Below are 26,073 nucleotides of genomic sequence, written 5' to 3'. Positions count from 1 at the left end.
AGAGTGCTTGCCTTGCATGCATAAGGCGCTGGGTTTGATTCCTCAGCACCACATAAGCAAAAAAAAAAAACAGAAGTGGCACTGTGTATCAAGTAGTAGAATGCTAGCTTTGAGCACAAAGAGGCTCAAGGACGGTGCCTAGGCCCTCAGTTCAAGCCCCATAACCAAGAAACAAACGAACAATCAAAAACATTCCATATGTGGACACATGCATTTTCTAGAAAGACATAAATCAAATTTATAATATCCAGATATGAGATCTCAGAGATATTTTAATCACGTTCTTAATATTTGGAAGGAAATCCTTAAAGTAGTCTTATATATTATTTACCAAGAACTATAACTATGATTTAAGTATCATGTTTCTAAGAAAAAGTTTTATTCAGAACTATGTATGTAATAATAAAAAATATATAATTATCTTAAAAGTCTAAAGTACCTGGGCACTGGTGGCTCACACCTGTAATCCTAGCTACTCAGGAGGCTGAGATCTGAGGATAATGGTTCAAAGCCAGCTGGGGCAGGAAAGTCCATGAAACTCTTATCTACAAACAACCACCAGAAAACCAGAAGTGCCAAGCACTAACCTTGAGCAAAAGAGCTCAGAGCTAGTGTCCAGGCCCTGATGTGAAGCCCCACAACTAATTATATATATAAAGTATATCTCTGTAGTAGTTTTCCTTTTATAAAACAGTTGATTCCACTGGGCATCAGTAGCTCATGCCTATAATCCTAACTACTCAAGAGGCAGAGATCTGAGGATCTTGGGTCAAAGCCCAGAAAGTCCATGAGACTCTTGTATCTCCAGACCCTGAGTTCAAGTGCTGGGACCAGCACACACACACACACACACACACACACACACACAATCCCATTTCTAATCCCAGTAGAGTGTTTTATTTGTTTTTTGTTTGTTGTTGCTGCTGCTATTGTTTTGCCAGTCCTGGGGCTGTAATTCAGGGCCTAGGCACTGTCCCTGAGCCTCTTTGTACTCAAGGCTAGCACTCTGCCACTTGAGCCAGAGTACCACTTCCAGCTTTTTCCAAGTAATTTATTGGAGATAAGAGACTCACAGTTCCCTGTCCAGGCTGGCTTCGAACAGTGATCCTCAGATCTCCGCCTCCTGAGTAACTAGGATTACAGGCATGAGCCACCAGCACCCACCTCAGTAGTTATTAATCTTAATTTTTTTATTGTGAAGATACTGCACAGAGGGGTTACAGTTACATGAGTAAGGTAATGAGTACATTTCCTATAGAGTATTGTTACCCCCTTTTGTTTTTCCCCTACTATCCCTTCCCTCCACACTTCCCTGACTCCTCCCTTGCGCCCCCTCACCCCCACTCCCCACCCCCGCCCCAACCACGTTGTAAAGTTGGTTTTAAACATAGTGTCGAGTACGTCTCATTGTTAGAGAACTCTTAGTACAGGACTTTCCGCCCCAGCCCAATCCTACTCCAGGAGCGCAGCCCTGCTAGATTCTACCCTAGTCCCTCGGGGTTACTCCCTCCCAACCCTCTAAAAATAGTGTAAGATAGGATCTTCCTGTTTGACTCCTACTTCCTTTTTCTGACCACAAAAACCCAGACCACTACCAGTTTGAGAAACAGTAATTCCCCTGGTTAAGTTGCTCCAGTCCTCTGCGTCCTCACCACCAGTTCTTTTTATTTTTGGTCCCCTGAGATAAAGGAACAGCTCTTTGGTCCGCTCCACCCTGTCAACCCCTCTTCCTTTTTCATTGTCTGTTTGCTTAGTGTACAGATGTCAAGGGGATGGAACACCTCTCAGCCCTTCCCTTTAGCCATGCGAGTGCCTTCAGAAAGCCAGATTCCAGTTTCAAAATCCAGGCGCACACCAGAAAGTTGAGAGAACTATCGGTAAATTAAACTACTTTCATTATTCAAACTCTTGGTATTAGCTTTAAGTCCACTCCCACTTAAGTGCTAACATAACGAGATTTTATCTCAATTGCTTTTTTTTTTTCTACCTACAATGAACAAAATAAACAGCCTTGGAGTTCAGCCTCTACATGTGAACCTTTGGAAGTAGAAGCCAAGGAATTCTCCAAGGAGAGAAATCAAAACTAAAGCTGCTCCTCAATTCTGGTTTTAAAGGCTAAAGCTTTGTTAACACTAGGAATTTACCAAAGTAGGTACTAGGTACACCTCTGAGCACCAAACAAATTTATTGCATTGACTTAGTGATGCAAGGAATCAGAAGCAATGATTACTGCAGTTGTCATTTTTCTTCAACTGAGACAAGAAGGAGCTACTATATTTAGGATCAATGTACATTGTAGGTAAGATAAGGTAAAATTTCATAAGGATAAAATATAAATGAAAATAATTTATCAGCCTTAGAAATTTAGGCAAACTTAAAAAGAAATGAGAAGTACAAGGTCATGTCGAAAACGAGCTTTACAATGTTGGGGGGGGGGGGATTGGATGGGGAGGTAGGGGGGAGGTAAGGAAGGGATGTGAAGGGTAAACAAAGGAGGAGGCTGCAATGCTTGATAAGAAATGTACGCATTATCCTGCCCATGTAATTGTAACCCCTCTGTACAGTATGTTCACAAAAAAATTAAATTAAATTAAAAAAAAAGAAATTTTAAAATTGGTTTTATATTATTTCATGCTCAAATCTCTCAAGGATGGTGGTTATTTTCACTTTAATAGAAAATATGCATAAAGCTCATGTTGAGGATTTATTCATTCATTAAATACTGGCTTTGTACCAATAGCACACGAAGGAAAAGAGGGAGACTACAGAAGGACATACCTTTCAGAGTTTATAATCCAGTTAGCAAAATACACACCTAAAATTGCTACAGAAAATGTTAAAAGCAACATAATAAGTGTAGCAAAGTTTGGGAATTATTGTCTGTTGATACTGAGTTCAAATTTTGATTATATCTCAAATTCCTGAATAGCTCAGATTATGGATGTGAGGCATCAGAGCCCAACAACTTAGTTGGTTTTTTGTTTGTTTGTTTTGTTTTGTTTTGTTTGTCTGTCATGAAGCCTGAACGCTAGGCCTGGGCACTGTCCCTCAGCTCTTCAGCTGAAGGCTAGCACTCTACTACTTGAATGTCAGCCCCACTTCTGGCTCTTTTTTTTCTGCTTATGTGGTGCTGAAGGAATCGAACCTAGGGCCTCATGCATGCAAGGCAAATGCTCTACCACTGAGCCACCTTCCCAGCCCCGGTTTTTTGTTGTTTTTTTTTTTAAGACTTTTAAATGTAAGTTACCAGATAAAACCCATTATATTTGAAGTTCATAAACAACAGTTTTTAAGATAAATGTTTCATACTTCAAAAGTATTTGTAATTAATCCAAAATTCAAATTTAACAGGGCATCCTGTATTATTATTTGCCAAAATTTAAACATTAACTTTGAGTCATATGGGACACAAAAAGGATCCTAGCAGGCTGGAGCTGGCTAGATAAACTTTCTTAACTTTTAAACCAAATGCTAAGGAACTCTGAGGAAACAGAAAACATTCCACATATGGAAATTGTGTCTGTGCCACTGAAATGAAGATAAGCAAGTAATTCCTGGTTAGGACACCAGTAGGCTAGCTTAGCTCGAGGAGAATTTTCAACACTATCAGTCTGAGTGACCATTGTTCCTATTTTTTTGTTGTTTTCTTTATGAGTGATCACACTTAACTAGATTTTTTTCTTCTGAGATTGCTTAAAGGATAATATTCCTATTCATCATAAGGATCTTACTCTTTAGTATTTTCTCTATATAAGCCACAACCATAAATTTCAATGGTTTGGACACAAGATTTAAATTATATGGGTAAACCAGGCAATGTAATCCTGGCTACTTAGGAAGCTGATATCTGAGGATCATGGTTTGAAGTCATCCCATGCAGAAAAGCCTGTGAGACTCTTATCTCTAACAAATTACCCAGAAAAGACCAGAAATGGTTCTGTGGTTCAAGTGGTAGAGCACTAGCCTTGAGCACAAAGAGACACAGAGACAGTACCCAGAACCTGAGTTCAAGCCCGAAATTAGATATGCATTTTAAAGGTCAAAAATGTCTCACATACACACAGTATCAATGACTTTCAACAGTAGAATCCTGACATTCAAAGAATGTGTGTTCATTCTATGCATGCAGACTTAGTAACTATTTAGTGAAGCAGCAGATGAGCCACCGCCAGCACTCCCCATAACTGGTAAAATAGCTTAAGTAAGGATCAAGAGACTGCTGAGATTGAACTCACAGGTCTCACAAATGCTGAGTATTCTACCACTAAACAGAACTCAAACTCTAGTATTTTTCAACCTGGAAATAACTTTGTACTGTAGATATTATTAAAGAGGTTAATTAATTTGTATTGAAGTTAGGCAGCCAGAGCAAAGATTCACCTCCACTATTTCTAACCACAATCCTATTAATGGGCTTTCTGGAGACTACCTAATAGTGCCCAGTTATGTGCCTAGATGTGCAAAAAAATGAGAACAGAAGGACATCTGTCTTCTGGGTTTTAAATGTTTGAAAACTTTAAAGTCTCTAAAACATATAACAAAAATAATTAGTAAAATAACAGACTCTCCAAGGCATGCCAAGGAAGATATATCACTGTTTCTATTCATAGTGAAAAGCTAATTTAGACCAACATATGACCAAGAAAAGTATTACTGAGCCTTTCAAGGAATGAGAAAGGGGACATAATAATTGTAGACAGGCAAAAAGACTTAAGATCCTTAAGGGAATATGAATTTGAATAGGAAAATTGTGAACAATGGAGAACAATCTGCTTCTTAGATTCCCTGATGCACGAAGTTTGGTCAGTTTCCAGTAGTAATCAGAAGATTCTGGCAATGGCCCAGCTGGCCTGTTAGAAGATCATTTGGAAGGAAAGGATGTGTCCACTGCACATCCGTACAGCTAACACCAGCCCTGGAGTGTTTGTTCATTTCTATGGTACCTGTGAAACCACCAGATAAAGCTAGGGAGGATGGCACCAACTGCAAATCATTCATGACTTGGAAGGAATTAAAGGGCCTGCCAGAGATATCAAAGGAGACTGCAGACACAATGAATCAGGCTAAGAATGACTTATTACCAACTTTTAAAACATTGGCCTAGAGTTCATCCCTAGTCTAATTAAGGCAAATGTTATCTTTTTCTCCTGAATGTAGCTCAGGAAAGCTATCTTTATCATTCTTCTTGTATCTGACAATCCAGACACTAAGCCTCTGACTTGAATATATAGCTGTGAAGTTGAAAACTATTATCTCCCCTACACATTCTGCTGTGGGAGGAAATCGAATTTTATGCCACAAGAGATTAGACTAATTTCTCCACTCCCTCCTAAGAAACAAAGATAAACATTTACAAGGATTTCTTAGACATAAGACATAAAGAAAGTGTGATTTATTTTTTAACATCTTACTAGGCACTCAGGGTAAGTGGGCAAAGGTGGATTTGAATGATAAACAACCAGATAGGTTTACCATATATGTACTGACTCTAAACCCTTTCACATGGTATTAAGGGATAAAGAAATTAAAAGGAAATTCTAGCTGTTTCCTCTCCTGCCACAGTCATGGATCCTTGTGTTGAGATGAAGTTCACAAGATGGAAGCAGCCTAGACTGCCAAGTTCCAAGACAGACAAGTACACCAGCAAGTCAAATACATTGATCAAAATTTGGTCAAACTTCATGAGAGCAAAAGATGAACTTCATTTTGCAAAGTCACTGAGAATTAGAGAGTCATTTATCACAAAATGGCTGATCTTCTTTAACCAAACAGAAATCTCATTCATTCTGACATCTATCCAATTTACCAGCAGAGATATGGAAGACAGAAACATTTAGTGAGTTGCCTAAACTTTAGTCATTGCTGAAATAGGATATCTTTTTTTTTTTTTTTTGGTCAGTCATGGGGCTTGAATTTCGGGCCTGGGCGCTGTCCTTCAGCTCTTAAGCTCAAGGTCAGCACTCTACCACTTGAGCCACAGCACAACTTCTGTTTTTTTTAGTGGTTTATTGGAGATAAGAGTCTCACGGACTTTCCTGCCTGGGCTGGCTTTGAACCGTGATCCTCAAATCTCAGCCTCCTCAGTAGCTAGGATTACAGGCGTGAGCCACCGATGCCCGGGCAGGATATCTTGTCTTTGGGTAAGAGTTGTGTTCAAAACACAAAGACTTCTCAAAAGCACATTGAGATCCTCAATTTATTTATTGATTTTTTTGTTGTTGTTTTTTGTTTGTTTGTTTTTGGGTCCGATGGTGGGGCCTGAACTCTGGGCCTGGGCGCTGTCCCTCAGCTCCTCAGCTCAAGGCTAGCGCTCTACCACTTGAGCCACAGCGCCAATTCCAGCTTTTTTCTTTTTGCTTATGTGGTGCTGAGGAATTGAACCCAGGGCCTCAGGCATGCAAGGCAAGCGCTCTACCACTGAGCCACCTTCCCAGCCCCTCAATTTATTTATTGAGACACAGTAAGGATTTTTTTTGGGGGGGGGAGGCAATGGCCCAGCTGGCCTGTTAGAAGATCATTTGGAAGGAAAGGATGTGTCCACTGCACATCCGTACAGCTAACACCAGCCCTGGAGTGTTTGTTCATTTCTATGGTACCTGTGAAACCACCAGATAAAGCTAGGGAGGATGGCACCAACTGCAAATCATTCATGACTTCATTCATGGGGCTTGAACTCAGGGCCTGGGCGCTGTCCTTGAGCTCTTTTTGTTCAAGGCTAGCACTCTACCACTTTGAGCCACATCTCCAATTCTGGATTTTTGGTATTAATTGATGATAAGAGTCTCATGGTGAGATGGGAATGTGGCCTAGTGGTAGAGTGCTTGCCTAGCATGCATGAAACCCTGGGTTCGATTCCTCAGAAAAAGCCAAAAGTATTCAAGCCCTGAGTTTAAGCCCCTGAGTTCAAGACTGGCCAAAAAAAAAAAGTCTCATGAGCTTTCCTGCCCCAGCTGGTTTTTGAACCATGATCCTCAGATCTCAACCTCCTGAGTAGTTAGGATAACAGGTGTTAGCCACCAGTGTCCAGCGTCAATGAAGATTTTTTAAGAGATAAATTAGGACTCACCATCCCAGGATAAAAAATATCAGACTGCATTTCAATCATCAAATAGTTTTTTTTTTTTTGGTCCGGTCGTGGAGCCTGAACTCTGGGCCTGGGCGCTGTCCCTCAGCTCTTCAGCTCAAGGCTAGCACTCTACCACTTGAGCCACAGCGCCACTTCCGGCTTTTTTCTTTTTGCTTATGTGGTGCTGAGGAATCAAACCCAGGGCCTCAGGCATGCAAGGCAAGCGCTCTACCACTGAGCCACCTTCCCAGCCCTCAAATAGTTTTTTAATTTTATTGTTAAGGTAATGTACAGAGGGGTTACAGTTACATACATAGGTAGTGAGAACATCATTTGTTGAACCTGTTACCACCTCCCTCATTTTTCTCCCCACTTTCCTTCCCCTCCCAAATCCCCCCCAAGTTGTATACTTCATTTCCAACATATTATCTTTTGCATTGGTTCACCCTTTGTAAGAAACTTTAATGAGTTAAAATTAAAAGGCAATATTGATAATTATTAAAAAAGAAATTTCCATTAAGAAATAGATATTATATATACATACATAGCATATACGAATGAGTCACCATGTCAAATGCATTCACACTATATCATAGACAAAAGTTGGAAAATTACTTTACTAAACTGCACAATGAGCCAATGAAGTAGGTACATTGTTTTGCTACCATTTAATTAGAAACCTTGTTATCAGGGAAAAATAGGTATCAGAAGAACTACAAATTGATTTTAAAGGGTGAAAAAAGAAACTCCAAAAGTTACTATTAAATATTAAGTAAATGTAAATGTAAGAGATCTGAAAGTGGATCTTGGCAGCAAGAAGATGACAATCAGGATATAGATTTACTCAGTTAGCCACCTCTTCATTCAGAAAATATTTATAGAGCATCAGCCATTATCCAAACACTGAGCAATACTCTCATAAAATGGCTATAGAGAGATAGGAATGTTCTCTGTCCCAGGAAGCTCATATTCTAAGCAGATGCTTACATTTAGTTTCTGAGGTATGACTGCCACAAGTGTTACAAGACAAGGCCATGAGTGTAGCTGCATGCTGCATGCTCAGGGAAAACACCTAGGCCCTGAGAGGTCCCAGGACCAGCATACACACACACACACACACACACACACACACACACACAGAGGCTCAAAGTCACATAAGTGAGCATAGAATCCAGAGTCTATAGCTGATTCCAAATCTACTCTTTGCACTTTGACCTTGTCAAGAATACCTAGTAGTGAGGTGACAGGCTAATGCAATGTAGGAACCCACTGGCAGCAATGAACTATTAGGATCAGGTGAAGAAACAGTGTGCAGCCACTGACTGTCGCAAGACAACTTCCCCAAGTGCCCAGGAGACAAAACGGCTCACAAACAACGGGTGATACAAAAGCATTACCTGATATTAAAGAGTTCGCTGATTCTGAGGTACATCAGACCCAAGTGCTAACCTTAGAAGAATGGCAAGGCAAGTTTCATCAAGAAAAAGGAAATCGGCCAGGCACCATACCCGTATTCTTAGCAGCTACTGAGATCTGAGGATTGCAGTTCAAAGCCAGCCTGGGCAAAAAGTCTTTCTACAGAATTCTGGTCTCTCTCTCTCTCCTCCCTCCCTCCCTCCCTCCCTCCCTCCCTCTCTCTCTCTCTCTCTCCTCTCTTTTCTTCTCCTCTCCTCTCTCCTCTTCCTTCTTTCCTCTCTCCTCTCCCCCCTCCCTTCTGGAGCTTGAACTCAGGGAACTGTCCCTGAACTTCTTTATGTTCTACCACTTTAGTAACTGCACCACTTCCAGCTTTTTCTATTTATGTGGTACTGAGGAATTGAATCCAGGGCTTCATACATGTTAGGCAAGCACTCTACCACTAAGCCACATTCCCAGCCCTCCATAAAACTCATCTCCAAAACTCTCAGAAAAAGCTGGAAGTGGCACTGTGGCTCAAGTGGCAGAAGGCTAGCCTTGAGAAAAAGAATCTTAGGGACAGCATCCAAGGCCAGAATTCAAACCCCAGGACTGGCAAAAAAAAAAAAAAAAGGAAGGAAGGAAGGAAAGAAGGAAGGAAGGAAGGAAGGAAGGAAGGAAGGAAGGAAGGAAGGAGGGAAGGGGGAGGGAGAGAAGAAAGAAAAAGAAAAAGAAAAGCAGGGAGCTGGTGGCTCATGCCTGTAATCCTAGCTACTCAGGAGGCTGAGATCTGAGGATCATGGTTCAAAGCCAGCCCGGGCAGGAAAGTCAGGGAGACTCTTATCTCCAATAAACCACTAGAAAACCGGAAGTGGCGCGTGGCTCAAGCGGTAGAGTGCTGGCCTTGAGCTGAAGAGTGCAAGGACAGTGCCCAAGCCCAGAGTTCAAGCCCCACGACTGACCAAAAAAAGAAAAAAAAGAAAAGAAAAAGGAAATCAGCTATTAAAGAAACATCTGGAGACTTTTCTTTATGGCCAGAGTGGACTGAGGGTATTTTTTCCTCTTGTGGAAAAGCAATTGAGATGAAATGGGAAATGGTTTGCAGATAGGCGCCACAGGGTGGTTGATGTGGAAATCAGGGAACTTGGAATACAGGAATTTTTTAAGGAGCAAAATCTTTCTTATTCAGAAGAACCAATCACCCAAATTCCTGGTGCCACAGTATTTATGAGTTCTTCTGGACACATTTCATTGTACTGTTGTGGAGTTTTGACCTTCTCAGAGCAAATATTGGTCAATTTAACAGGGTTTGGGATAGGGGAGCAGTAGGCACCACCAATCCAGATGTTCGCAATTGTTATACAGATGTAATATTGTCTCTCTAGAGAAAGGGGTCACTGTCCCTGGCTGTTTTGTCTCATGATCCACCAAACATGCAGGTCTACCATTTTATGTTACACATGCTGAAATTAGAAGGTTGTTTGGGACAAAATGAAATATTAATTGCCTTGAGAAAGTTGATGCTTTTGAAGAACGACATAAACATTAGGGAATTGACTACATTTAAAAAAAATTATAGGGGGCTGGGATGTAGCTCAGTGGCAAAGCGCTTGCCTAGCAAGTGCAACGTCCTGGGTTCGATCCCCAGTACCAAAAAAGAAAAGACAAAAAAAAATACAGTTAAAAAAAAAATTATAGGAGTGGCGCTGTAGCTCAAGTGGTAGAGCGCTCGCCTTGAGCTGAAGAGCTGAAGGACAGCACCCAGGCCCAGAGTTCAGTCCCCACGGCCGGACCCCCCAAAAAAAAATTATAGGGGGGCGGGGAAGGTGGCTCAGTGGTAGAGCGCTTGCCTTGCATGCCTGAGGTCCTGGGTTCGATTCCTCAGCACCCCATAAGCAAAAAGAAAAAAGCCAGAATGGGCGCTGTGGCTCAAGTGGTAGAGCACTAGCCTTGAACTGAAGAGCTGAGGGACAGCGCCCAGGCCCAGAGTTCAGGCCCCATGACCGGACCCAAAAAAACAAAACAAAACAAAAATTATATCTACTTATAGAAAAGTAAAGATGGCATAGATGTAATTAATTTAACATCAACACGATTTTGATTTTCTTTGAGCATTTAAAAAATTATGCTAAGGCTTGATAATATATGTTTAATTTTTCATAAATCATAAATTATTGCTCAAAAAAACCCATATAACATTTTAGAAAACTAGCATGCCAAAACATTAACAAAGCTCCTTTAGAGAAAAGCATATTAGGGGCTGGGAAAGTGGCTCAGTGGTAGAGTGCTTGCCTTGCATGCATGAAGCCCTGGGTTCAATTCCTCAGCACCACATAAGCAAAAAAAGAAAAAAAGCCGGAAATGGCACTGTGGCTCAAGAGGTAGAGCGCTGGCTTGAGCTGAAGAGCTGAGGGACAGCGCCCAGGCCCAGAGTTCAGGCCCCACAACCGGACACAAAAGAAAAAAAAAAAAGAGAAAAGCATATTAGTTGGGGGAAGATATTATGCTTGTATGTCTTGCAGATTACAAGATGTTTTTACAGATGAAATTTCTCCTATAATTAAAAAATAAAAGAAAAATGTAATGAAAGTAACAAAATATATCATAGACATAGAAAAATTGATGTTTTTATAAAATTTAGAATCACTGAAGTAATACTTTCATAGGATTTGAAGTAGTCACAAAATTATGTGACATGGGGGGGAGGGGGGGTATGATTGGGTGGGGGGGAGGGGGAAGGCTGGGAAGGGAGGTGAAGGGTAAACAAAGGAGGAGGCTGCAATGCTTGGTAAGAAATGTATGCATTATCCTGCCCATGTAATTGTAACCCCTCTGTACAGTATGTTCTCAAATAAAATAAAATTAAATTAAAAAAAAAATTATGTGACATATTAGCTATTACTGTAGACCCAAATCTACACTCAGATCCTGGCACCTCTTTTCAACATGTCTTCACCATATGTATTTTAACATGTAACTGAATCATGAAACAGATTAACATTTTTAGTTAGCTGGGCGCCGGTGGCTCACCCCTGTAATCCTAGCTACTCAGGAGGCTGAGATCTGAGCATCGTGGTTCAAAGCCAGCCCAAGAAGGAAAGTCCACGTGAGACTCTTATCCCCAATAAACCACTAGAAAACCAGAAGTGGCGCTGTGGCTCAAGTGGTAGAGCACCTGTCTTGAGCTGAAGAATGAAGGGACAGCGCCCAAGCCCAGAGTTCAAGCCCCATGACTAACAAAAAAAAATTATTTTTTAGTTAAATGAACCAACCCATATGAAGCAAAATATTTTTCTCACATTGTAAGAATAAATTTTTAATAAAAAATATTTAAAATACATATATAAAAGATCGGATGAAAAGGAAGCATTTTTTTATTGTCTTATGTGGGTTTGTCTTAGCCTACAGAACCTCAATTACAGTGTCTTAGGGAAAGATTTTTTTCCTCATGGAACAAGAAGTCCAGAAAGAGATTCAGTTTTCAATATACATCAGTTTTCAATGTACATCTTTTTTCTTAATTGTAAAAGAGCTGCCCCATTTTCAAGTATTACATCTATGTTTCTGATAAAGAAGAAAAAGATCCATATCTTCCAAATATGCCCCTTTTTAAATAAGAAAAATAAAACTGTTTTCCCTGATTACACACACTGTGGATTTTTGCTTACACTTTAAGAACCAGAGCTAAGTCACAAGGTTGCCCCTGATTGCAAGGGATCCAAAGAATGACATCACGTGTGTGTGTGTGTGTGTGTGTGTGTGTGTGTGTGTGTGTGTGTGTGTGTGTGTGTGTGTGTGTGTGTGTGTGTGTGTGTGTGTGTGTGTGTGTGTGTGTGTGTGTGTGTGTGTGTGTGTGTGTGTGTGTGTGTGTGTGTGTGTGTGTGTGTGTGTGTGTATGTGTATCCATGCTGATCCTGGGCCTTGAACTCAGCCTGGGAGTCGTCTCTAAGCAACTTTTGCTCAAAACTAGCTCTCTAGCACTTGAGCTACAGCACTACTTTGGACTTTTTCTATGCTTCATTGGAGATAAGAGTCTCCTACACTCTCCTGCCTGGGCTGGCTTCAAACTGTGATCCTCAGTTGTCAGCCTCATGAGTCACTAGAATTACAGGTGTGAGCCAACAGTGCCTGGCTAGAATATCTTTTTCAACTGGACTGATTTAAACAAAATGAGTTTTCTGAGAAAAAGAGAAAGAGAGACCAAATATAGGGAAAGCAAGCAACAGAGTCTGCCCATCCAGTGGTCCTCAGAGAAGCCTGGTCACCTTTAGAGTTGAGAGGCACAGAATCTTAGAATGAGAAAAGAATTCTGTGATCACTGATCTAGTCCAATTGCCTGACTATTGAAGGATTTGCTTCTACAACTTCAGTAACAATTGGTGCATCACACAGACTGCTGAATACGAATAGCAATGTCTGAATGTCTGACATTGGATAGAAGGGAATATGACTTGAAAGTTCTATTAAGGCAGGCAGTAAGCATAGGTCTGTGATTACTAGAGCAACAGATGTGGATATGCCCACAAATACAGACTTTTCTTTCTTTTTTTTGGGGGGGGGTTCCGGTTGTGGGGTCTGAACTCTGGGCCTGGGCGCTGTCCCTCAGCTCTTCAGCTCAAGGCTAGCACTCTACCACTTGAGCCACAGCGCCACTTCCAGCTTTTTTCTTCTTTCTTATGTGGTGCTGAGGAATCAAACCCAGGGCCTCAGGCATGCAAGGCAAGCGCTCTACCACTGAGCCACCTTCCCAGCCCACAAATATAGACTTTTCTAACCTTTAATGAAAGGTCTGAGTTAGCAAATGGTTCGTCTAATGGCTCAAGTATGTCCTACCTAAAAGAGACTATTAAGATGATAATAAAATTCCTGGGATCTGACAGGCTGGTGGAAAGTGCCAGTATCCAGTAAACAGAGCTTATGCACATCCAGGAAGAGAGTAACAATGATACTACACAGACCTTTTGGTTCTATGGTGCCAAGGACCTAGATCCTGAACTCCATAAGGAGTCTTTGCACGGCAGTCATGCACACATGCACATCTGCAAGCTACACTTGTCAGTCACCTGTCCATCACAGTTCCAATCAAAGAATCACCCATACCTAACCCTGGCCTGAACAAAACCCCACCCAAAGCATTAGGGCTCCAGAGCTACTATGATTTCCCTCAAACCTGCTATTCCTTTGCTTGAATTAATTTCTCAGAAAAAAGAAAATCAAGGTTTAGTCACATGATTTCCAGTAATACTAAAAATAGACTGAGTACAGGATTGTAGTAGAGGACCTAAAAAAAAAAAAAAAGGTATAAAGTCATGCACTAACTGGGTGCTGGTAGCTCATGCTGGTAATTCTAGCTACTCAGGAGGCTGAGATCTGAAGATCACAGTATGAAGCTAGCCCAGGCAGAAAAGTCCATGAGACTCATCTCCAGTTAATCACTGGAAAAATCCAGAAGTGGTAGACTACTAGCCTTGAATAAAAAAAAAAAGGGAGCTCAGGGACAGTGCCCAGGCCCAGAATTCAAGCCCCAGGACTGGCAAAAAGCAAACAAAAAAACAATGCACTCCGATTAGGAGTTTGTAGAATTCAATGAATTTTAACCACACAGTAAACAGATTTCCATAGTCCTAAATCAGACTGATTAAGTATCAATACCTTTTATTTATTTACTTTTTGTCAGTTGTGCGGCTTGAACTTTGGGTCTGGACTCTCTCCCTCAGCTCTTCAGCTCAAGGCTAGCGCTCTACCACTTGAGCCACAGCGCCACTTCAGGCTTTTTCTGTTTATATGGTGCTGAGGAATTGAACCTAGGGCCTCATGAATGGGAGGCAAGCACGCTACCACTGAGCCACCTTTCCATCCCCAAGTCTCAATAATTTGGAGTAATGTTGAATCCTGCAAGCTGTCTGGCAGACATAGATGCAGGACATGTTTTACCCCATTATTCCAGCAGACAAATCCACTGTAGGAAAGAATTCAGTATGGTCATCTGTAGTTTGTGGAGTATTATTCTGTCAGGGAGCATCCAGGTCTCACCTAATCATCTAACTCAGTGGTTCTCAATGTGATACTGGGTTTGTGGGAATATCTGAGATCCTTTCAGAAAGATCCATGAGCGTAAGCCATTTAGAATGCTAAGAAATTATAGCCTTTTTCTTTTTCATTGTCTCACCAATATATAGTAGAGTTTTCCCGAGGGTATATAATCTGGGACACTACCACAGAGTGAATGCAGAAGCAGATACAAGAATCCAACCCTCAGCAAGGCACTGGTAGCTTTTGCCTATAATCCTAGCTACCTGAGAGGCTGAGAACAGGAGGATCATATCCCCAGAATCTATAATTCTTTGTAAACTACTTAACCTCAGGTCTCTTGCTGCAATATCAGTATTCCAGTGTCTATCAGCTGACCCTCCTAAAGCCCTACTCAAGATACAAAGGAAAATAGGTCCACTTGCTCTTAGAATGACCTGCTCAGCTTCTCCAGCAAGGGTCAGAACTTCCCAAAGAAGACTTCAGAGCCAATCAGCTGTTTCTTTTGGCTTCACTTCTGTCCCAATCTGCATTCTATTTAAAGAACCAAGAGTTAGATTTGAGCCAAAGAAATAGCTAGGAGGTGACAGCAGTTAAACCCCAAGGCTTTAAATAGCATAAGACACTGCATAAGGTGAAGTTTCTCTAAGGTACTCTTCCATGATGACAGGACTCTTTCATAAAAGTCTTTCTCTGTATCACTCATGCTTGCACAGGAGTTAAAGGCTGGGTCAGAGCTAAGCTAGGGAAAGGTAGAAGTAACAGATTTCTGTTATTGCTGAGTATGGAAAGACAGCATTTGTTATCCTGGAGAAAAATACATTTAACCAAACAAATGAGAAGAATATATTTGTTTGTCAATTAGCATTTCATCTTACACAAAGGATTACTGAGCTATAATAAGTCATTACTCATCATAGGACCTACTAATGCCTAGAAAGTTTGTTGATGAGCAGGGCAGACAAATCAATAAACAAATTTTTTTTGCCAGTCCTGGGGCTTGAACTCAGGGTCTGGGCATCATCCCAGAGTGCCACATCCGGCTTTTTCTGTTTATGTGGTACTGAGGAATTGAACCCAGGGCTTCATGCATGCTAGGCAAGCACTCTACCACTAAGCCACATTCCCAGCACCTAAATAATTTTTAAAATCTGGAATAACTGGAAAGTGCACTCCCACCTAAAGGCAATTAGATCTGAAAATATTTTAAAGCACTGGCCACAGACCAACCTGGCACACAGATGTGGGCTGGCCTTTGGTCTCCCATAGTCCCAACATCACCTTACTAGTGGAAACTACTGGAAAGTAATTATGAAAATCATAGATAAGGACTGGGGAGATAGCTCAGTGGTAGAGTGCTTGCCTTGCATGCATGAGACTCTGGGTTCAATTCCTCAGCACTACATAAGCAGAAAAAGTCAGAAGTGGCACTGTGGCTCAAGTGGTAGAGCACTAGCCTTGAACTCAAGAGCTCAGGCCCAGAGTTCAGGCCCTATGAGTGACAAAAGAAAAAAGAAAAAAAAAAGATAAAGATAAAGAAAATCATAGGTAAGAGCTTTATTTTTTTCCTTTCTATTATGTGCTTTAATTTTACATAGTATATATTGATTCTCTGCTAAGAAAGATGTGTTGGTAACATTCTTTTTTTTTTTTTTTTTTGCCAGTTCTGGAGCTTGAACTCAGGGCCTGGCCACTGTCCCTGAGCTTCTTTTGCTCAAGGCTAGCACCCTACTACTTGAGTCTTGGTACCATTTCCAGCTTTTTCTGTTTTATGTGGTACTGAGGAATAAAACCCAGGGCTTCATGCACATTAGGCAAGCACTCTACCACTAAACCATATTCCCAGCCTGGTGGTAACATTCTTTTATTTTTAATTTAAATTTTATTTTGTTGTAAAGATGCTATACAGAGAGGTTACAGTCATGTCAGTAAAGTAATGAGCACATTTCTTGTCGGGCATGGCGTGGTAACATTCTTAACAATTCATCCTACCCACATCTTTTCCTTTCCCTTTTTAGTTCTTGTTTATATTTTACTCTTCCAGATTATAAACCAGCACATTATGTTCTGTAATTATGTTAGTCCTTGTTATTTAGTTTTATTCTTTTTTTAAATATAACTAATGCTCACTAGCCAGGTGAGTATGAGAGAGGAGGTAATACCAAATCCAAAGAACCTCTCATTTACCTTTAAAAAAAACAACTGTAATTATAAAGGTGATATTCAGAGAGCTGTTCATTTACCTTAAGTCCAATTAAACACACAGTGTGTCTACCTCTCATTCTCTCAGCTTAGCAAAGAAGCCTAGAGAAAGTGGAGCCATGGAGGTCCCTCTGCCTCTGCCTGTAACTACAGAGGGAAAGAGGGTCTATTACATGTGAGGCATTTTATTTTTCCACCTACCCCTCTATCAGAGTATTTCCCAAATATCAATAATCGGAGTTCTCAATACTAGTCCTACAGGGTGAGTGAAAAAAGGAGCTATTCCATGATCGAATGCTTTCATTGGTCATGGGTGTTGTTTTGATTTGGTTTGGTTTTTTCAGGGCTAGGGACTGGACCTAGGTAGGGCATGGCACCTGACAGCATGCACTCTACAACTGAGCTACACTCCAGCCACCATCACATCTTAAGTTTGTGAAGAAAATTTGGTTCTCTATTGGTATTTTTTGGATGTTGCTCATAAATTGTTGTCTTTTTCTACTACTAATTCTGCTCATTTTTTTTAAAGCTAGATAATGGGTCAAATAACCTTTTAAGGCCTTTCTTTTCTTCTCTTTTCTTTTCTTTTTGCTGAATTAGCAGAGGCACCTATACATCTCTCCTGGATTGACAGTTGGATGGAGGACCCTTCTTTTCTTTTCACAAATTCTTGTGATTGATTACATAATTTCACAAATTTCACAGTATTGTGGGATAGTGATGCTTAGTTAAAGTCACAAACACATTCTAACTTTCATGGGGCAAATTGTCTATCGTGGTCTATAAAGTTTATGAGTTCTATGAGCTTTGACAATACAGTGATTTCTTCCACATCGGGTGATATGTACATTCCTTTCCTTTTGCATAGTGTCAATTGTTTCCTCTTTCCCACTCATTCCCTCCCTCCCATAGCTGCCATTGAGTTGCTTAGTTCGTTTTGATCAATGTCCAGTGCAGCTGATGGGTCCCACTGCTATATGTTCTTCCTTGATTCACTCTAGTTCTGTGTCCTCCTCCTAGTTTCCCTCTGGTGTGCACATATATGCCATATATGTGATCAGCAGCATGGGGTTATTTAGTAGTGATTCGACCAGATGAGTGGAGGTCCTTTGTTTCTCAAGTCTTATTAACTTTGTCATATTACCTTATGTTTTGGATTTAACATCCACTTATCCGGGAGACCATGTGCTGTTTGTCTCTCTGTTCTTGGCCCTTCTTTCCTTCTGTTATATTTTTTCTTCTGTTATTAAAGGAACTATTTTTATTCTTACAGAGGCCTACAAAAATATTCATATATAAACATAAAATAAAAAAAGAAAATAATTGTCATTGGGTCTTTAAGAAAAGACATTACACTGAAGAGACATATCATTAAATATCTAAACTATTCCTAAGACACAGGTGTCCAAAAAAGATACACTAAGCCCATCAAAGCTTGTCTTAGGTTATCCTCAGAATATAGAAGTTTTAACCCATACTCATAATTTATAAAGCACCCAATTAAAGAATACAGAAACAAAAATGCAGTGCTATAAAACTATCAAGAAAATCATGAAATCTTACAGGAAAAAATATTTAATATATCAGATAACAGTGACTTAGACCACTGTAATAATGAATCCTGCTTCCAACCTAGGCACTCTTAGATTAGAAGGAATCAAAGAGGCAGCAGCCCTGGAGAATAAGTTTCATTTTATAAAATTCCATGCTGGCTGGGCACTGGTGGCTCTCCCATGTAATCCTAGCTACTCAGGAGGCTGACATCTAAGGATCACAGTTCAAAGCCAGCCCAGGCAGGAAAGTCCATCAGACTCTTATCTCCAATAAACCACCAGAAAACCAGAAGTGGTGCTGCACTCAAGTGGTAGAGCAGTAGCCTTGAGCTGAAGAGCTGAGGGACAGTGATTAGGCCCAGCAAACCCTACAACCAATGACAAAAAAAAAAAAAATTAAAAAAAAATTCGCATGCGGGTCCTACTTTTCTGGTGCACAGCCTTAAGGCACTGTTCTTTAAGCAATGCAAGAACTCAACCCTGATCTCCTTAGCTCAATACTTTCCAGATGGCCCCTAGTTGTTTTTTTTTGTTGTTGTTGTTGTTTTATTTTGTTTTGTTTTGCCAGGCCCTATCCCTCAGCTCTTCAGCTCAAGGCAAGTGCTCTACTGCTTGAGCCACAGTACCACTTCCAGTTTTCTAGTGGTTTATTGGAGATAAGGGTCTCACGTGGACTTTTCTGCCCGGGCTGGCTCTGAACCGTGATCCTCAGATCTCAGCCTCCTGAGTAGCTAGGATTACAGACATGAGTCACTGGTGCCCAGCTCCAGAGCTTCTTTTGCTCAAGGCTAGTAACTCTATCACTAGAGCCATAACACCACTTCTGGCCTTTTCTGTTTATGGGGTACTGAGGAATCGAACCTAGAGCTTCATGCATGCAAGGCAAGCACTCTACCACTAAGCCACATTCCCAGCCCCCCTAGTTGTTTAGGCCGTACTGTTGCTGATATAACCTATCACACTACTCTACCCTGAAACACGGATGCCATTATTCAAATCTCACTCCCAATGTGGCAACCAGTTCAATCAGATAAACAGGTCAATTTTGGGGGGGGGGGGGGTGGGGTCCGGTCATGGGGCCTGAACTCTGGGGCTGGGTGCTGTCCCTCAGCTCTTCAGCTCAAGGCTAGCACTCTACCACATGAGCCACAGCGCCATTTTCCGGCTTTTTTCTTTTTGCTTATGTGGTGCTGAGCAATCGAACCCAGGGCCTCATGCATGCAAGGCAAGCGCTCTCCCACTGAGCCACCTTCCCAGCCCAAACAGGTCAATTTTAAATGGTTATAAGATAAAGAGAAATAGAGTTACAACATCCTACTTACTCCCTTACCCATCTCCCCAGGAAATAGATATGAGACAACCTTTCAGAAAATGTGGTTTTCTTTATTATCTTTATGCTTAACTAAAAGAATGTTTCTAGTGATTGAAAATTCATAGCACTGAAACAAGAATTTATCAGAGGTACCTAAAGACTAGCATGGGACACTTAATGAAATACAATAAGGCTTGGTGAGACCTGGAAAACTCAACAAAATCCAAGCAAAGGACTTAACATCTTAAATCACAGCGGCTCTATTATTACAGGAGATGTCCCCCTCAGTTACTCTCCCCCTACCTGATGCTCCCAAATGAATCCATATCAAGTAATATCATGAGACCTCCCCCTACTAACCTCAACTGAATCCATATCAAGTAATATCATGAGACCTCCCCCTACTAACCTGGAATCCCTGGCTGTTTGACAATCCTTTTCTCTGGTGGTCCCAGGCTGCAACACAGCATTCTTCTTCCCCTTCCCAGGCAGAGCTGAAGGCACCGCAACTGAACACTAGATGGGAGAAGCTCTGGTAGATGAATGTGGTTGAAGCCTGAATTTTCCCTGTGTACACATAGAATTAGGAGTCTGTGTCTGAAGATTTTATATTCATGAATTCAACCAACTATTGATGGGGGGAGACTATACTGAATATGTGCAAACATTTTATCATCATAATTCCCTACACAATATAAAATTGCAACTATTTACATAGCATTTACACTATAGGAAGTATTATAAGTAATCAAGAGATGATTTAAGGTATATGAAGGATATGCTGAGGTTATATGCAAATACTATACCATTTTATATAAGGAACTTGAGCATCTTCAAATTTGAATATCCAACAGCATCCCTGTATCAATTCCTTCATGGATGACAGGAAACAACTTACTTTCTAAGACTCAATAGAGAAGTTCTTTCCTTCTTATTTTTTATTTTTTGTTGTTGTTTGGGGTTTTTGAGATATGCTCTTGCTATGTAGTGCAGGCTGGCCTAGAACTCATTAATGGCCTTGAATTTTCAGCATCCAAGTGCTGGGATGATAATTTAGGCACCAAAACACCTAGTCCCAAAGAGAATGGGAAACATGGAGTACTTTCAGTACTTTCAAAAAGTACTTTTCAAAAAGTACTGAAACCTACTATGCTGGGTTGTTTTGTTTTTAAGCCAGTACTAAAACTTAAACTCAGGGCCTAGGAACTGTCCTTCAACTTCTCCATTCAAGGCTGGCATTCTACCACTTGAGCCACAGCTCCACTTCCAACTTTTCTTTTTTATGTCTAGTTGGAAATAAGAGTCTTAAGGACATTCCTGTCTGGGCTAGCTTCAAAGTATAATCCTCAGATCCCAGCCTCCACATCCTGGTTAGCTAGAATTACAGGTGTGAGCTACAGACACTTGGCTTAGATTTAGAAACTTCATTTTTTTTTTCTGGTCCTATGGCTTGAACTCTGGGCCTGGGTTCTGTCCCTGAGCTTCTTCTGCTTAAGCCTAGTGCACTACCATTTGAACCACAGTGCCACTTTCAGCTTTTTCTGAGCATTAGTTTATTGGAGATAAGTCTCACAGCCTTTCGTGCCCCAAATGGCTTTGAACTGTGATCCTCAGATCTCAGCCTCCTGAGTTTCTAGGATTACAGATGTGAGCCATTGGTGCCCAGCTTAGATTTCTTTCTTTACAACAAATTCTTATCACTATGCTAGTAATGTATAATTTTGCTTTTTTTGTTGTTCACAGTTGGAAGTTTAGTAAATCATTTAGATATAATGAGCATTCATTTGGGATCAGAGAGTCAACAATTGACAGGCAATATCCAAAATTTCTACATTCCCTTAAGGAATAGAAATACGGTGGCATATCTACCAGTTGTAGAGGCTGTAATCCTTTTGCTCAGGAGACAGAGGCAGGAGGATTGAGATTTCAAGGCCAGCAAAACAGCAAAAACCAAAAACACAAAAAATCCACCAGAATCTGAGTTTTAGCTGAGGATATTGCTCAGCTACCCTTGTATCTGAGGATAACGTATAACTAAGATTTGTTCAACAGAAGCTAAGCAGAAATGCACATGCAACTTGTGGTTTGCATCTCCTAAATAGAGTATGTCCTTTAATTCATGAACGTGTGCATGCATATGCTCCATGTTCCCCAAACTTTTTGTCTGGAATTTGACTTGATGGCAAGCTAATTAGGACCAATCAAATAAGACTAATTTATAGGGACACAGACTTCAAGATGTAAAGAGCCCCACATAGTAAAATTATGTGATAAATCAAAATATTCCATGGAAAGTCAAATTTTGATTTGTTTAAATTCTTAATCTTCATTAAAGCAGCTGAATCTTTAACTGTAAGATCCTATCTTGTCTGTTTCAATGGTATTACATTTGGAATATATGCTTGTATTACTATTTGCTATTTCATTTTTGCTAATTGCTAGAGAATTTAAGACATGTGGCAATAAAACAGTTAAAGAATTATACAAATTTGTGTACAAAAAGGGATGATTACTAAAATTGATAGCATTAACATGCAATAGTGGAAAATGGCCATTTTATCAGCTCATTAAAAGTTCAAGTCTAGTAAACACTCCTACATTAAGGTTATGCAAAATACTGCCTACTTACAAAGAACAACAACATAGTATGTTAGTGGGGTGTGCTTGAACACTGAATCTCATTCTTGGCCTTGTACAGCAGCTAGGATAACTAGGGGGAAAAATTCCAGTTATCCACAATAAGCAAATTTCCTAGTGCTAGATCCTATTAGTAGATGTAATTCAATTACTTTCAATCTATATTTAATAACATTTTGAGTTTTTCTTTTAAAGTTGGCTAATAGTATGTCCAGAATAGAGAATGGACATGTTCACACTGTTTCTGGTATAAGCTGACACTGTGATGATCCCCACAAAAGAGAGAATATAAAATGTGAAATTGTTTGGATCAGGTCAAAATTAAGCAGATAGGGTGTTGATTAGACCAAAGAAGAAGGAAATTTAACCGGGACAAACAAGTCCCAGGAAACGAGAGAAAGACTGCAGTGTGGCAGTTACTAAAATGTGACCCTTTTTTTTTTTTGCCAGTAGTGAGGCTTGAACTCTGGGCCAGGGCACTGTCCCTCAGCTCTTCAGCTCAAGGCTAGCTTTCTACCACTTAGCCACAGCACCACTTCCGGCTTTCTGGTGACTTACTGGAGATAAGAGTTTAAAGGCCTTTCCTGCCCAGGCTGGCTTTGAACCCCAATCCTCAGATCTCAGCCTTTTGAGTAGCTAGGATTACAAACAAGAGCCACCGGCACCCTGCTGAAACTAGACCAGTTGTATTGATTAAGAATCAGGCCAAATGTTAAATTTCAAAGACAAAGACTTGAGTGAAGTAGCGAGTTAAGCACCAGGATGGTGATGCTAGGCATCTGTATTTCTAAGGATGGACTGTCTCACTTCTAGGCCTTTTGGGGAGGTAATGTTTTCCTAAGGCTAAAGCAGAGCCCTCCTAGCTCACACCCCACTGAGCCAGGTATCTGAACTTCAAAGGAAGGCTTGCCCCACCTCCAGGCCTTGGGGATGGGTACACAGCCCCCATCTCCTGCCTAGGCACTGGGATGTCTGCAGGAGAATTTTTGGGCTCAGACATCTTACTTTGATGCCATTTGTAATCACTAACTGCTAGTTACCCTTTTGTAACTTGCCTTTTTTTTTGGGGGGGGGAAAGGGGGTCGGTTGTGGGGCCTGAACTCTGGGCCTGGGCACTGTCTCTCAGCTCTTCAGCTTAAAGTTAGAACACTACCACTTAACCTGAGCCACAGCGCCACTTCCAGCTTTTTCTGCCTATGTGGTGCTGAGGAATGGAACCCAGGGCCTCAAGCATGCAAGGCAAGCACTGTACCACTGAGCCACCTTCCCAGCCCCTGTAACTTGCTTCTTTGTCAATTATGAAACTGGCACTAACCACTTGTGAGTGGCCTTTATGGATCTTGCCTTTAAATACCCTGAGCTATTTTGACTTCATCGCTGGTCTTCACTATGGTGGTATAGTGGAGGTCAGATGCCATGGCTAATGAACCATTCCTAGCCCCGACTGACAGTGTTGGTGACTCCTTTCACCAGTGGGATATTTCAACATGACCTCTTTCAGCAAATAGATCACCAGCAGGTGCAAAGTTTCACTTATCAGTAACTCAGCTATGACACTGGGAAAAATTCTTATAGAATTACAAAGACCAGCCAGGCGCCGGTGGCTTACGCCTGTAATCCTAGCTACTCAGGAGGCTGAGATCTGAGGATCACAGTTCAAAGCCAGCCTGGGCAGGAAAGTCCGTGAGACTCTTATCTCCAATAAACCACTTGAAAACCGGAAGTGGCACTGTGGCTCAAGCGGCAGAGCACTTGCCTTGAGCTGAAGAGCGCAGGGACAGCGCCAGGCTCAGAGTTCAAGCCCCACAACTGACCCAAAAAAAAAAAAAAAAAAGAGCACTATTGCCTAGAAGGGTAATATCTGATATGATTACCAGAAATAAATAGTATTAATTTCTAGTCCCTATAATTTTTTGTACTACCAAAGTGAGAGAATAGTTTTCAAATAAATTGGAGCCTGAACATTGCTGGAAGAGAAAAAAAAAATCACACATCTTCAGAGAACTCTCAGGAAACATCTGGGAGAAGATATGATGACTTTCAAATTATGGGTAAGTAAGTCCTGTCTGCTCACTTCAAAAGAAAGATCAGTAATGATACGCTAACTACTCTCAACATCACCATTTCCACAATGAACAGCAGTGTCCAAATCACAAAATCCCAAATATTAGGTATCTATGATTTGTCCCACCCCACTGCTCCACTGGATTATTGTGACTCACTGACACTATTTCTCTTCATTTCTTCCACCACTGCAGTTCAAATCTTAAACCACTGAAACAGCTTCCCCCCATTTTACTTTGCAATCATTGTCATTAATTTGTTAGCTCACACATATTTACACTAATAGGTACTTAAGTAAATGCTAGAGTGGCTCCTATGATGATCATGTTTTTAGTAATATATGTTAGTATAATTTATTTTTCCCTGGGAAGCACTTTGTTAGAGTTATACAATTAATCACTATATTTCATCAAAGTTGGTTTTGCTGACTGGTGACATAACAACATAGGCCAATCTATTGACCTATTTTTTTGTTTTATTTCTTGAGCAATCGCAGTTATTAAACGTACCTCATGGCTTCTATGGTACTAGTTAAATTTTTAAATGTTTTATTACTGAAAGGAAAAACTTATTTTCAGATGCAATAAATAGGCTTTACTGGAAGAGAAGAAAAAGTAACACCTGAAACCTTAGTAATTCACAAAAATGAGTAGATTCTGTAGAGGCTGAACAGAAAGAAGCAGCTGTCCCTTCTGGGAAAGACCCAAGTGTTGATGTAAATTAGTAACCTCAGATACTAAAGAGTGTCATCTAAATTTGGACAAGTAGCAAGTTCACAACCAACCTGCTATAGCTAACAAACCCTGTTTGATGTTTAATATAGATTACTAAAACCCAGTGACTTGACCTTTCCCCTCGCCTTCCCTTCTTCCTTTTTGCCCTCCCTTCCTTTTCTCTTTCCCTCTTTTTTTTTTGGTTTAGCATATACTACAAGTGAACTCCAAGTATGATTACTACTTGGATAAATTCACTATGCTATGACACTCAATCTTGATGATCCACTTTTTTTAAAACAATTTTTTAATTTTATTGTTAAGATGTTGTACAGAGGGGTTACAGTTACATGAGTAAGGCGATGATACATTATTTGTCAGATGATCCAATGGGAGAGCTTCAATTGCTTCAGCACAAACCTAATCTCATTACCAAAAGAAGGTAAAGTGCACTGGTAACATCTTTTGCAGACAATATGTTAGGATATCATTTTCTTTCTTTTTTTGGTCAGTCATGGGCCTTGAACTCTGGGCTTGGGCACTGTCCTTGTGCTCTTCAGCTCAAGGCAAGCACTCTACCACTAGAGCCACAGCGCCACGTCTGGTTTTCTAGTCGTTTATTGGAGATAAGAATTTTACCGACTTTCCTGCCTGGGCTGGCTTTGAACCGGGATCCTCAGATCTCAGCCTCCTGAGTAGCTAGTATTACAGGTGTGAGCCACTGGCGCTCGGCTTAGCATATTTTCTAAAAAGCATAAAGATCATAAAATAGAACCTTAAAATAAAACTTCATTTACTTGATAACATAAGCATCATCTTATTAAGTAAAATCTATGTGTGAGTGTGCTAAAGAGATGCAAAAGCAGCAGTTACTTTTTGACTCTTGTTCCTAAGAGGCTGTTCCCTGTGTCTTGCAAAAATGATAAAGAAATCCCTTATTAATGCCTTAGAAACAGCTTTCTCTTCCAAATAACTCAGACTTCAACTTCAGAAGGAAAATCTGCTTAAAATTATACTCTAAGAAATAATGGGGTTCTTTATTAAAACAGTCAGATTTAGGGACTGAGAAGGTGGTTCAGTGGAAAAGTGCTTGCCTTGCAT

The 26,073-nt window shown here is 40.6% G+C and overlaps 1 pseudogene; it reads left to right on the top strand.

Annotated features, from left to right (window-relative positions):
* Positions 1–10,519, top strand: part of LOC122102291 — a 37,520-nt pseudogene extending 27,001 nt beyond the window's left edge.
* Positions 10,520–26,073: the final 15,554 nt, after the last annotated feature.

The sequence above is a fragment of the Dipodomys spectabilis genome, unplaced genomic scaffold (genome assembly GCF_019054845.1).
Source record: "Dipodomys spectabilis isolate Male_0828 unplaced genomic scaffold, ASM1905484v1 ptg000783l, whole genome shotgun sequence".
NCBI classification, from domain to species: domain Eukaryota; kingdom Metazoa; phylum Chordata; class Mammalia; order Rodentia; family Heteromyidae; genus Dipodomys; species Dipodomys spectabilis.
This window is presented reverse-complemented; position numbering and strand designations above follow the sequence as displayed.